We start from the raw sequence: 12607 nt of genomic DNA, 5'->3' as shown, positions 1-12607 counted from the left end.
AGGTCTGCACAAGTCACCTCTCTTGGGATTCTGGGACTGAACCTCAGAGCCAGCCATGGGCCCCCTGCAATCTGGGGGTTACAGCTGCAGAAGCCCAGGAGGTGGGAGGTGGAAGGTGAGAGGTGGTGGTGGGGGGTGGGGAGGAGCCCAGGAAGGAGCAGCAGCGCGGGCTCCTGCTCTTGCCTAACCCACAAAATCTCTCATGAAGAAGTTTGTATTCAGAACTTGACACTGCATTTTTAGACAAGAAAGAAGCAGGAAGAGAAGAGTGTCATCTCCTAGGAATCCAGCCCTGGAGAAACAAGGAAAATTCTTCCAGGGATGGTCTCCCTTTCAGATTGAGAAAAGAGGAAACCTTTCTATCCAGCTGATGAAGTGTGTGTTGATGTGGCTAGCACAATCCTCAGAGAAGATGGAATTGGTAAGCTACCCAAATTCTGTGGAATGACAACGGTGAGCTGTGTAGGGGGGCAGTGCCTTTCACAGGGGCCCTCACAGAACTCTTAGCTCCCATCTTGCGCTCCCGGCAGCAGGTGTGAAGGCTCATAGTATAGACCCCCCCCACACACACCCCAACACCTGACTCAGGGCACAAGAGAGCTAGTAGGTCGCCTGCAAAAGCGAAATGTTCAGGTTTTCCTCTTATCTGGTGGCTTTACAAGGATCGTAGAACATGTTGCTTCAAAGTTCAGTATTGCATAGACCAACATATTTGCCAGTAGGCTGAACTTCTACTTTGATGGTGAATAAGCAGGTTTTGATGAGGCAGCCAACAGCCAAATCTGGTGGGAAAAGAAAAGTTCTTAAACTTGTGAAGGAAAAATCTCATTCGAAGGAAATGGTTACGATTGGAGATGGAGCCACAGACATAGAAGCCTTTCTTACTGCTGATGTTTCCATTACATTTAGAGGAAATGTGATCAGACAACAAGTAAGAGATAAAACAGAATGGTACATCACTGATTTTGTGGAGCTTTTGGGAGAACTTGAAAAATAATATCAATTTTCATACAGTTCTTAACAATTTTAAGGTTAATTTTTTTTAAAGATTTTATTTATTTATTTGACAGAGATTACAAGTAGGCAGAGAGGCAGGCAGAGAGAGAGAGGAGGAAGCAGGCTCCCTGCTGAGCAGAGAGCCCGATTCGGGGCTCGATCCCATGACCCTGAGATCATGACCTGAGCCTAAGGCAGAGGCTTTAACCCACTGAGCCACCCAGGTGCCCCAAAGGTTAATTTTTAAAAGCTATACAGTTTGAGGGATGTCTGGTTGGCTAGTTGGTAGAGCATGTAACTCTTGATCTTAGGGTCATGAGTTCAAGCCCCATGTTGGATGTGGAGCCTACTTAAAATAAAAATTTTTTTAAAAAGTTATACAGTTTGATACTGTTCACTTACAAGTACCTGTTATAACTTAATATGTAGATTTGGTACTGTTTTTCTCTACTTCCAAGTAAACTATGGAAAATTGCTTTTTTTAACTGCAGTCCCAATATTCTTATGACAATTAATTATCTGGAGAGTTTTATAATCTGAATTCTTTGTTTATTCTTCTAGTTGTATTTTATTTGAAGCCTTTTAAAAGTAGATAGTAAATTAAACACCTTCACTCTTGAGAATATAGGTTAAACAGTTTTTAGTGAACATTGGTTTTCCCTTTGGTAGGTAAATAAAAGTGTATACAAGTAGCAGAAAAAAAAAAAGAACCTATGCAATTCTAAATTATGCCCCCACTTCCTTCATTCCTTTCTTTTTTATCTTTCCTCTTTTTTCAATGGAGGGAAGGGAAGAGAAGCTAGATCCAGCATTTGAAAGCAGATTCGGAACGCTGTGGTAGAACTTGTTTCATCTCCTTGATGGTACCTTTTGTGTAGGTTTTTTTTCTTTTTTTTTTTTTTTTCTGTTTCAGTTTGTGAGGAATTATGCCAATCATTCCACCTCCCATCTATGGACATGTTCCAAAGTTCAGTTGTAAATGTATTGTTTGTAAGTTGAATTGCATCTTTCTGTAGAAAAATGAAAATATTGTAACTCTAAGATCAGTTCAGTTATGATTCAATGATGGGGCTGAAATGTCGTTCACAAGCAGTAACATAAAGTAGAAAATAATACCGTCACCATACTAGTGAGTTTGATAAGGAGGAGAAATAACAGGGAGTGTACAAGATTTTATTGTGTGTTTATCTTGAATGCTGATGAAAAGGACATGGTTATAGGAGTGGGTTGTGTGGTGCACCCAGCGGGGGCTAGTGAAAGTGTAATGAACACAGGGAATTGATGGGGTAATGACAGGAGATGAGTAGACACTCAAGGTTAGCGTGAAACCCATCTATGTGAGTGTGCCTGTTGATCTCACACAGGTTCACAACGTAAGTTGAAATGTTGGTCTCACTTTATACAGTTTGTGTCTGGGTCTTAATGGGTCTCCCATTTCCAAATCTGTTGGAAGATTGGTGAAAGGAGATTGGGATTCCCGGATCATAGCCTCCATTGTGTTGCTTACTACTCGGGGTCTGTCTTTGGTCTGATATTAATCCCCAATATTTATCTCCCTCCATCCCGTTGGGTCTTCTGAGTCCCTTGTTTGCATCAAAATTACGTGAATGGTTTACTAAAAACCCAGGTTTCTGGGCTCTACCCTCAGGATTTCTGACTAAGTACTCTTAATCAGAAGAGTTGGGATGGAACCCAAGAATTTGTATTTCAAACAAGTCCCCAGGTGATACTGACTCTGTTCCTGGGGCCACACTTTACCCTAGGTCAATCCAGGTCCTCCTCTGGATTGTGAGCAGCATTCTTTCTGGCTCCAAGCTTCAGCCTTCTCCACCCGGTCACAATCAGACATCTCTAAGGCTCTGCTCAGGACCTTCCAAGCTTCCTATCTAGTGCTCTGGACGTTGAAGACCGTTTCTTTCCTAAGTCCTATGGATACCGTTCCAGATTGAAGACTATGGAGCCCTGTTTTGACACCTTAGAGACCTCTGGGGTCTTGGGACTTGGAAGTCTCTTCTCTTCACCCCAGTTCCTGTGATTCTTTTTAGCTGCCTGCAATGTATTCACCCCTCACCCCTGCGAATCCACTCGCTGAAGCTCGGCTTTTTACCCGCTCCTCTGAGCAGCCCTAGGTCCTAATTCATCCTCTTCAAGGCAGGTGTCTGATCCTGAAAGCCAATGTGTGCCACATCCAATAGTTTTCAGCAGATATCTGTTCCCTGCCTCAAAGCTGCGGGTCGTTGAAGCTGTGAAGTGGCTTCCAGGGAGCCAATCCCCCAGCTTTAGCTCCCCAATCTGTAAATTTGGATTCTTCCCATGTACTTTCTTATCACTCAGATGGTGACTGTTCTCCTAAGGAAGCATATATTTTGCTATTAGTTGTTACAAAATTCTGCTTAAATAAACCATGGGACCAGGACTACTTGCCAATAAAATTTAGTTTGATGATATTCAGGAAATTGTGAGGATTTTTCAGATTTTTTTTTTTTTTTCAGTTTCAAGCCCACAGAAGCCTTGAGGTAAAGCCAAAGTCTCTATAGTATTTCTTTTGTTTTGTCCCTACCAACCTATCTTAAAACAGCCTTCCTCTTGACTGGTTTCTGTGAATTGCAGGGGCTGGCTCACATGCAGTCACAGAGCATACTCTCAGGTGCCCAGGAACCATCCCCCCGCAACCTTCCTTTTGTTGATGCCTGCCAAAAGTGCCTTCAACTTCCACGCCCAGCAAATGTGGCTCTGCTCTCGGTCATCTGCCAGACGCACTATTGCTGGCCAGTCTGCTATGGCAAAGATGCTAATGTCTCTGCCACATGTAGTGACACCTGTTGGCAAAGTTGTGAGTGTTCTGCCCTCTTAATGCAGACCCTGACAGTGGCCCTGACTTGATAAAGGCTTCATGGCACCAACTGGTTCTCTGTGAATGGGGGAAGGATCCTTTTATCTCTTGCCTTAAGTGTTTTTCCTGGGTTCCAAAGTAGTGCTTCTGGTGTTGTCGGTGATTGGAAAGAATTTCGTGAAGGAGCTGTTTCAGCAGAGACGGCCAGCGGTCTACCAGAGTTCCATTATGTAGAATTAGTTCCAAGAAGTTGCTACCCAAGTATTTAAAACATTTCTGAGCTCCCCACCCCTCTGTGCATTCAGTAGAATTACAGAACTAGTTCACCACAATTTCACAATCACAGTTTTGCAGAGCTGATGTGTATTATTTTCAGGCCAAGGAGTTTAAGAAGTAGGTGCATCTTCTTTTTCCGTTCTTAGCTCTAAGACCTCAGGGAATGTCAGAATGTAGGATGGAAGGAGCCAGAACACCTTGGACTCTTCTATAAGTAAAAAATACATTTTCTTTACATTTAAAAATGATTAAAATGATAAATTATTAAGAACAGTTTGCCACAATTTAAAAAATATATTTCTGTTATTCTAAGCTACTAAATATTTGAGGTTTATGTGTACAGTAGCTAATGTTAACCTAATTAATTCTCATCTCCCTAAATTTGTTCTCCTTTAGGGCTCCATTTCTCAGAACTTTGTTTCAAGTCACACACAGAGTATAGTAGAAGCAACACTCAGAATTCCTTTCTTCTTTTCACATTGGCCCTTTGTGGGGGTATAGCTCAGTGGTAGAGCATTTGACTGCACATTGGCCCTTTGTCCTTGGCAAGTATTTCTGTGGACTTCCTTAATACTCCTTTAAAGACCTTTCTGGAAACAGACTGTTGTTATTACAGAGTAATAGTTAAGCTCACAGACCCCAAAGAAAGGTTTTTTTGGGTTTGAACCTCACCTTTGCCCCTTACTAGCTGTGTGACCTTGGGCAAGTTATTTAACCTCTGTGTGTGTCAGTTGTTTTAAGTGCAAAAACATTGGGTGATAATATTACTTACCTCTAGAGGTTCTTGTGAGGATTCTGCAAGTCAAAAGATGTAGAGCACACGTACCTGGCTGAAATATACATTGCTGTTACACTATTGATAATACTCACATCTCCTCTAGTCACACGTGTGAATCTTGGATAAACAATTGAAATTTGAGCTGAGCTACTTCCTACAAAATAGTAAAATGCCATATTAATAACAGATGTGATTTCCACTCTGAGAGAAAGGGCATATCCCTACATTTTGGAGTGCTGAACTCCAAAAGTACTTGAGGTATATATCAAGCAATGTGGGAGACCATTTCACATATTTTGTTCTTAGTGGTTACAAAATTCTGCATAGTTAAATCATGAGACCAGGAATACATTCATGGTAGTTGGGTGATATATAGTGAATCGTGATATAGTATTAGTCATTATTATAAATATAATACTGTATTGTATGTTTACCTGCAAAGTATAAGAATTATTTTTTAGAATGTTATTTTTTGTCCTTTTGAATTTGTATTAAGAAAAAACATATGTATAAAACCAAATCAATTGGGCACCTGGGTGGCTCAGTGGGTTGGGCCGCTGCCTTCGGCTCAGGTCATGATCTCCCGTCCCGGGATCGAGTCCCGCGTCGGGCTCTCTGCTCAGCAGGGAGCCTGCTTCCTCCTCTCTCTCTCCCTGCCTGCCTCTCTGCCTACTTGTGATCTCTCTCTGTCAAATAAATAAATAAAATCTTTAAAAAAAATAAAATAAAACCAAGTCAATTAAGTTATTTATCTTCTGAAACACAAGAAGAGAATGACTTTTAAAAAGTGAGATTTTATAGGCTTCCTCAACATTTCTTGATACTATCTAAGCAAGCTTGATCATAAACCCTTTTTAAAAATGTGTGGATTCTGTTAAAATGAAAAAAATAAAAGTTTTTTTGAAAGTTATGGGTCAATAGAATTTTATATTTAAAAAGAACTTTGGGAGCACCTGGGTGACTCAGTGGGTTAAGCCTCTGCCTTTGGCTCAGGTCATGATCTCAGGGTCCTGGGATTGAGCCCTGTATCGGGCTCTCTGCTCAGCAGGGAGCCTGCTTCCCCCCTCTCTCTCTGCCTGCCTCTCTGCCTGCTTGTGCTCTCTGTCAAATAAATAAATAAAAATCTTTAAAAAATAAAAAGGAATTTTCTGTTAGTTATCATTCAGCTTATATGGATCATTATTTCCCCAAGTGAGTGGGCAAGGATTTGAAACTATTTTAATGAAAATTTAAAAGTCATTGGTTTGTTTTCTGTGACATGGTACACTCATCAAATGTATATAAATACACAGAATTCTAAGAAAAACATATGCCTGTTGTACTCGAGTTTTCATGTCCAAGAGACCACCAAGGAGCCAACACCAGTGCAATCGCACAAGGGTTTATTTGGCAAGCTTAATCTTGGGCCCAAGTGTATCCGACACAGTGGAGTAGGGACTTGGACCCCAAACCGGATTACAGTCAAGTTTTTAAAGGCAGAGTGGGGGTGGACTCGGCAGTAGATAATTGGGCCACGACTGTTGGCTCAGCAGTAGGTGAGGACAAAGGGGATGTTCAGAAGGGCTATCAGGGTAAAAAAGACTGTTAAGATATTGGAGGCCTGGTTATTATCAAGTCAAGGCTGTTTCTCCCTCTGATGAGGCACTAACATGACGACAATTTGGAGTTTCCTGGTGGAGTGTCACATTTCTCCTATCAAGCGTTCTTGTTAGTGAGATTTAGGTTTAACCTTGTTTCCATTTTCTTCCACCTCAGCCTCCTTCAGGTTTATGGAGGGGAAGGTTATGTTAGGGCTAGACTCGAGGTGGGTACAGCCTTGTTTTTCTTGGCCTCCACATTTCCCCCTCTCAGAGGAACCTAAGGAAGGCCCAATCATGGGTCCAAGCTGGCCTCAGTAACAAAGTCCAGTGTTTGGTATTGCTGTCTGAGTACTATGAGTTGAACTGCACTGACTTTGTCTTTGACAAAAGTAACTAATCTATTGATAATGCAGGGCCCAAAGGTAAAGAGGAGAAGGAGGATAATGAGGGTTACTTATCACACTGTGCACTGGTGTAAAAAGAGGGCATAGTATAAGTAACATTAGTGGGGTATGTGAGAGCAGCTCAGTCTCAGCTTTAGGGGATTGTCCTTGTCCAGCTGGCTCTTCCATTCTGGAACAAAATCCGTGAGAACGGCACGTGGGTCAGCTGGCTGGACATGGGTGTAGTGGACCCAGGAAGTAATCCTGTCGACCTTGAGAGCGGTGGGAGTAGTCAGGATCACGATGTAAGGTCCCTTCCAGCGTGGTTGAAATGTCTGGTGTTGGTGTCTCTGGACGTACACCCAGTCACCTGGCTGATATCGATGGGGGTCCAGGGGTGGCCCGGTCTCATAGAGGGCCCTCAGCTTAGGCCACACCTGTTCATGGGTCCATTATAACATTTGGAGAGAGAGAGAGGAGTTGGTGATCATCAAACTCAGCAAGTACCTCAGGTTTTAAGTTGGGAATAATAGGTGGAGGAATACCGAACATGATCTCCTAGAGGGTACACCCCATCTTATATGGGGAGTTTTGTACCCTATAGAAGGCGAAGGGGAGGAGAGTCACCCAATCCCCGCCAGTCTCTAGGGCTAATTTAGTTAAGGTCTCCTTTAATGTTCTGTTCATCCTTTCTACCTGTCCTGAGCTTTGGGGCCTATATGCACAATGTAATTTCCAGTCTGCCCTAAGCACCAGTGCCACTCCCTGTGTTACCTTAGAGATGAATCCTGGTCTGTTCTCTGATCCAATTTTAACAGGAAAACTATGCCTCAGTAAGATGTCTTCTAGCAGTTTCTTGGTCACAGTCTCTGCTGTTTCATGTTTGGTGGGAAATGCCTCTGTCTGTCCTGAAAAAGTATCTACAAACACTAGCAAATACTTATATCCGTATTTTCCAGGTTTAACCTCTGTGAAGTCTACTTCCCAGTAGGCTCCTGGGCAGTCCCCCTGGAGCCGGGTGCCCGGGTTAGATACCTGGGTGGTGGCATTAGTTAATTGACATGCGTGGCAGCTTGCCACAATCTGTTTTATCTTTGATCAGGAATCTTTGATGGTGGTCTTTGCATGTCGCACCAAGTCTTCCAATTTTATTGTTCCCATGTGGGTACTTTTATACATTTTTGTATAGGACTCGCCGTCCCAGTTCCTCTGGTAGGATTATGCTGCAATCTGTAGCTCTCCATCATCCATGTAAACGTTCGTTGTGTCATGGGCAGACGCCTAATCTATTGAAAGTCTGCATCAGTGTAGTTGAGGCTGTCTGGCAAGCTCATTGCTCCCAGATCAGGCAGTGTGGTCACTAAGACATGGTCCACTAAGAAGGCTGCCTCTTTTGCCTTTAAGTCAGTCAGATGGTTTCCCCTAGCCAATGGCGTGTCTGGTTTTTGGTGTCCTGGACAATGGATGATGGCCAGTGCCTTAGGCAGCCAGAGGGCTCTAAGGAGCTCAAGGATTTCTACCTTGTTTTTAATAGTCTTTCCTTCTGCTGTTAAGAGCCCTCTTTCTCTATAAATGGCTCCGTGGATGTGGGCTGTGGCAAAGGTATATCTGCTATCAGTATAGATGTTTATTCGCCTGCCTGCTCCCATTGTTAGTGCCTTGGGCAGCGCAATCAGTTCTGCACGTTGGGCAGATGTCCTGGCCGCTAATGGTTCTGCTCATACAGTTTCTGTCTCTGTGGTTACTGCGGCCCCTGCATGCCTGATTCCTTTTTGGACGAAGCTGCTGCCCTCTGTATACCAGGTGTCATTCGTGTTCGGCAGTGGTTGGTCCTGAAGATCAGCTCTGACTCCGTGTACCTAAGCTAGGATTTCTTGACAGTCATGTAGGGGGGTTTCCCAGTCAGGGTTAGGGAGCAGTGTCGCTGGGTTTAGGGCTGTTGGTGTCTGGAACAAAATTCTGGTAGGGTTTAAAAGCAAGCCCTGGTAATGGGTCAAGTGGGCATTGCTGATCCGTCGGTCCGGGGGTTGTTTGAGCACCCCTTCGATGGCATGTGGGGTAGTGACGTATAGTTCCTGCCCCATAGCCAGCTTATCTGCATCCTTGACCCTGGTGGCCACCGCAGCAATAATTTTTAAGCATGGGGGCCATCCAACGGCTACAGCATCTAATTTCTTTGAGAGGTAGGCCACCGGTCTTTTCCAGGGCCCACATACTGAATTAGAACTCCCTTCACCACCCCTTCCTTTTCATCCACGTAAAGGTGGAAGGGCTTAGTCAGATCCGGCAGCCTGAGTGTGGGGGCGGAGACCAAGGCTTATTTAAGATCATTGAAGGCTTTGTTCATGGCCTCAGTCCATGCAAAGTCCTGTTTTTGTTTCGTGGCCTTGTAAAGGGGCTTAGCCATTTCAGTGAAACCAGGGATCCACAATTGGCAGAAACCCACCGACCCTAGGAATTCACGTGACTGGCAGACATTTCGAGGCTGTGGGATTCTCATAACGGTCTCCTTCCATGCATCCGTTAATCATCTTTGTCCATCTCTTAATTTGTACTCCAGGTAGCTCACCTCCGTTCTGCAGATCTGGGCCTTTTTAGCTGAAACCCGGTATCCCAGAGTTGCTATCGCTTGGAGCAGATCCTTGGTGCCTTGTAGGCATGTTTCCTGGTCTTCTGCTGCCAACAGGATATCATCTATGTATTGTAATAGAGTCAGATTAGGGTGTTTGGCAAGGAACTCATCTAAGTCTTCATGCAGTGCCTCGTCAAAGATGGTGGGCGAATTCTTGAATACTTTTGGCAGTCGAGTCCAGGTGAGTTGGCCATTGATGCCCTTCTCCAGGTCCGTCTGTTCAAAAGCAAAGAGATCTTGGCTCTTTGGGGCCAAGGGCAAGCAGAAAAAGGCATCTTTTAGGTCTAGCACTGTATACCAAGGTTTGTCTAGGGGCAAGGTGGAGAGGAGAGTGTAGGGGTTTGGGGCTATAGGGTGCATGTCCATCACTCGTCAGTTAACTTCTCTCAAGTCCTGGACCGATCTCTAATCATTAGAGTGTGGCTTTCACACCAGCAGCAGGGGAGTGTTCCATGCTGACTGACAAGGATGCAGTATGCCTGAGTCTAGCAGCTGTCGGATGTGTGGGGTGATCCCCTTCCAAGCTGTGAGAGGCATGGGGTATTGACGGACCCTGACTGGATCTGCTCCTGGCTTTAGTTCAATGTATATAGCTGGCTGATGTTGGGTCAGTCCCATTCCCCCAGTTTCTGCCCATGCTTGGGGAAACTCCTGCAACCAGTGGTCAGTGTTGGTCATTGGTGCTGGGGGCATTTGGTGAAGACGATATTCGTCCTCAAGGTTCAAGCCAAGCACCTGGATTGGGTGCCCTTCTTTATGCAGCACCTTTGCCCCTTTAGGGTGGAAACTAATTTTGGCTCCCATCTTGGTGAGTAGGTCTCAGCCTAACAAGGGGTATGGGCACTCAGGGATGACCATGAAGGAGTGGAATACCCGGCCCACTCCGAGATCCACTGTTCTTCAGGTAGTCCATGAATATTGTTTAGTACCCATGGACCCCTGTACCCATGAGATCTTATTTGTCAACTTCCCTTGAGGTTGTAGCAAAACAGAGTGTTGTGCCCCAGTGTCTACTGGGAATTTAATTGGTTGCCCCTCCACTTTAAGGGTTACCCTGGGATCGGGGAGGGGTGCCAAACCCCGACCCCCCAATCATCTAAATCTTCAACCTCCAAGATAGTAGTGGAGGCCTTTGGTTTTCTGTTGGGGCACTCCTTTACCCAGTGGCCTTTTTCCTTGCAATAAGCACACTGGTTTTTATTAGGGCAATCCTTCATCCAGTGGCCTTTTTCCTTGCAAAAAACACACTGGTTCATATTCAGTTTGGGGCGTCTTCGGTGGGGGCCATCCTCCTTACCTGCTCCTGAAGTCAACTTCTTGAGACGTCTTTGTTTTTCGTGTGGGTCATCCATGGTTGCAGCCAGTAGGATCTTAGCCAGGTTCTGGGTCTGATGGTCACTTATCTTAGCCTGTTGTTCCTCCTGAGTCTCTCTGTTATTGTAGACTCTTTCTGTTACCACTATCAGATCCTGTAGGCTTTTTTCTCCCAGTCTTTCTACCCTCTGCAGTTTTCTTTTAGTGTCTGGAGTGGCTTAACAAAGGCCATAACAATGGCAGCTTGGGTTTCTGTGCCCCTGGGTTCATAGGGGTGTATTGTCTGACCGCCTCTATGATCCTTTCTAGAAATGCCACCGGACTCTCATCTTTACCCTGTCTTACATCATATACCTTGGCCAGACTGGTAGGCTTGTATGCTGCAGCCTTGAGACCTGCCATTAGAGTCTGGCGGTAAACCTGGAGCTTTTCCTTACCTTCTGCCGAGTTGTAGTCCCAAGCGGGGTGAGACAAGGGGAAAGCTGCATTTATGAGGTCGGGGTTCTGGGTTGGCTGTCTGTCGTTACCCAGGACGGACTTTCGGGCTTCAATCTGGATTCGCTCTCTTTCCTCAGTGGTAAATAGAACCTGCAAGAGCTGCTGACAGTCATCCCAGGTGGGCTGATGGGTGAAAAGAACAGTATCCAAAGGATTGATAAGCTCTTTTGGGTTATCGGAGAACTTTGTGTTTTGGGTTTTCCAGTTGTATAAATCACTAGTAGAAAATGGCCAATATAACATTGGCTGTCCCCCTGTTTCATCGAGGGGGTCCCATGGCATGGAGGGGAAGGACAGTAGAATCAGCCAGTCCCAGGTTTGGGGCTGGGGCTACACGATGGGTCCATTCACGTGTCCCTGCTGCTGGCCCATGCATGGGGGCCCCTCCATCTGGGAGGGGGGGTACACTCCCTCGGCAGCTCCTGATGCTTCCGCTGGGAGGGCAGATGGTGGGGGAAGGGGGACCCGGTAGGGTGGTGGAAAAATCAGGTCCTCCGTGGAGGTGTCCTGAAGGACAGGGTAAAGTGGAGTCTTTGGTTAGAACTCCATCTTTTTGTCAGACTTAGGAGTTGGGTTCCGCAGGACTAGAGCCTTGGATGTGGGTCCTACTTTGGGAGGAAGAAAAGGTTTAAGCCAGGAGGGAGGATTCTCAATCATGTCTTGCCAGACCAGGATGTAAGGTATTTGGTTAGGGTAGCTGTGTGGTTTTTCTCTGAAGATGATGGCCTTAACCTGTAAGATAACAGGTAGTTGAAAAGTTCCCTCCTGGGGCCATCCAACATTAAGGGATGGTCATTCAGACATGCAGAAAGTCTGAAACTTTCCCTTTCATACGTCAGTGCTCAGGTTATGAGCTCTTTCCCTGACCTCCGAGAAGTGGGCAATCATCAAAGACAGAGGGGTCGTCTGTGTCTGTCCCATCACGTCCTCAGTCCACAACAAGACAAATACCCTTACGACAATTAACAAGAACACAAGCACAAAGACAAATGATCCGGTGCAACCACAAAGACAAAACTGAAAAGAAGTTAAGGGAGAATCCGACCGCAACGGCAGCCGGCTCTCTTCACCGCAACGGCAGCCGGACCTCATCCTCCGGGCTCGACCATAACAGCAGCCGAGCCTTCAGACAGGGGCAAAGGGACGTCTCCCAAGACCCCACCCCGCCCCATCCCCCTCGTCGTCAGCCTGCCACATGTCAGCTTGAGCCAATGTTGACTCCAGATACTCAGACTGGAATTCCTACAGGTAAAAAAATGCAGAGTGGAGCTCCCAAAGTATGTGCGCAAATAGATAATACAAAAAACAAAAACAAAA

General features: G+C 45.3%; 1 pseudogene; it reads left to right on the top strand.

Moving 5' to 3' along the window:
- Positions 1-309: 309 nt before the first annotated feature.
- Positions 310-997, top strand: LOC122901129 (annotated as a pseudogene).
- The last annotated feature ends 11610 nt before the right edge of the window (positions 998-12607 follow it).

This window comes from Neovison vison, chromosome 1 (assembly GCF_020171115.1).
Source record: "Neovison vison isolate M4711 chromosome 1, ASM_NN_V1, whole genome shotgun sequence".
Taxonomy (NCBI): Eukaryota; Metazoa; Chordata; class Mammalia; order Carnivora; family Mustelidae; genus Neogale; species Neogale vison.
The sequence above is the reverse complement of the archived record's forward strand: the minus strand, read 5'-3'. Positions and strand labels throughout refer to the sequence as shown.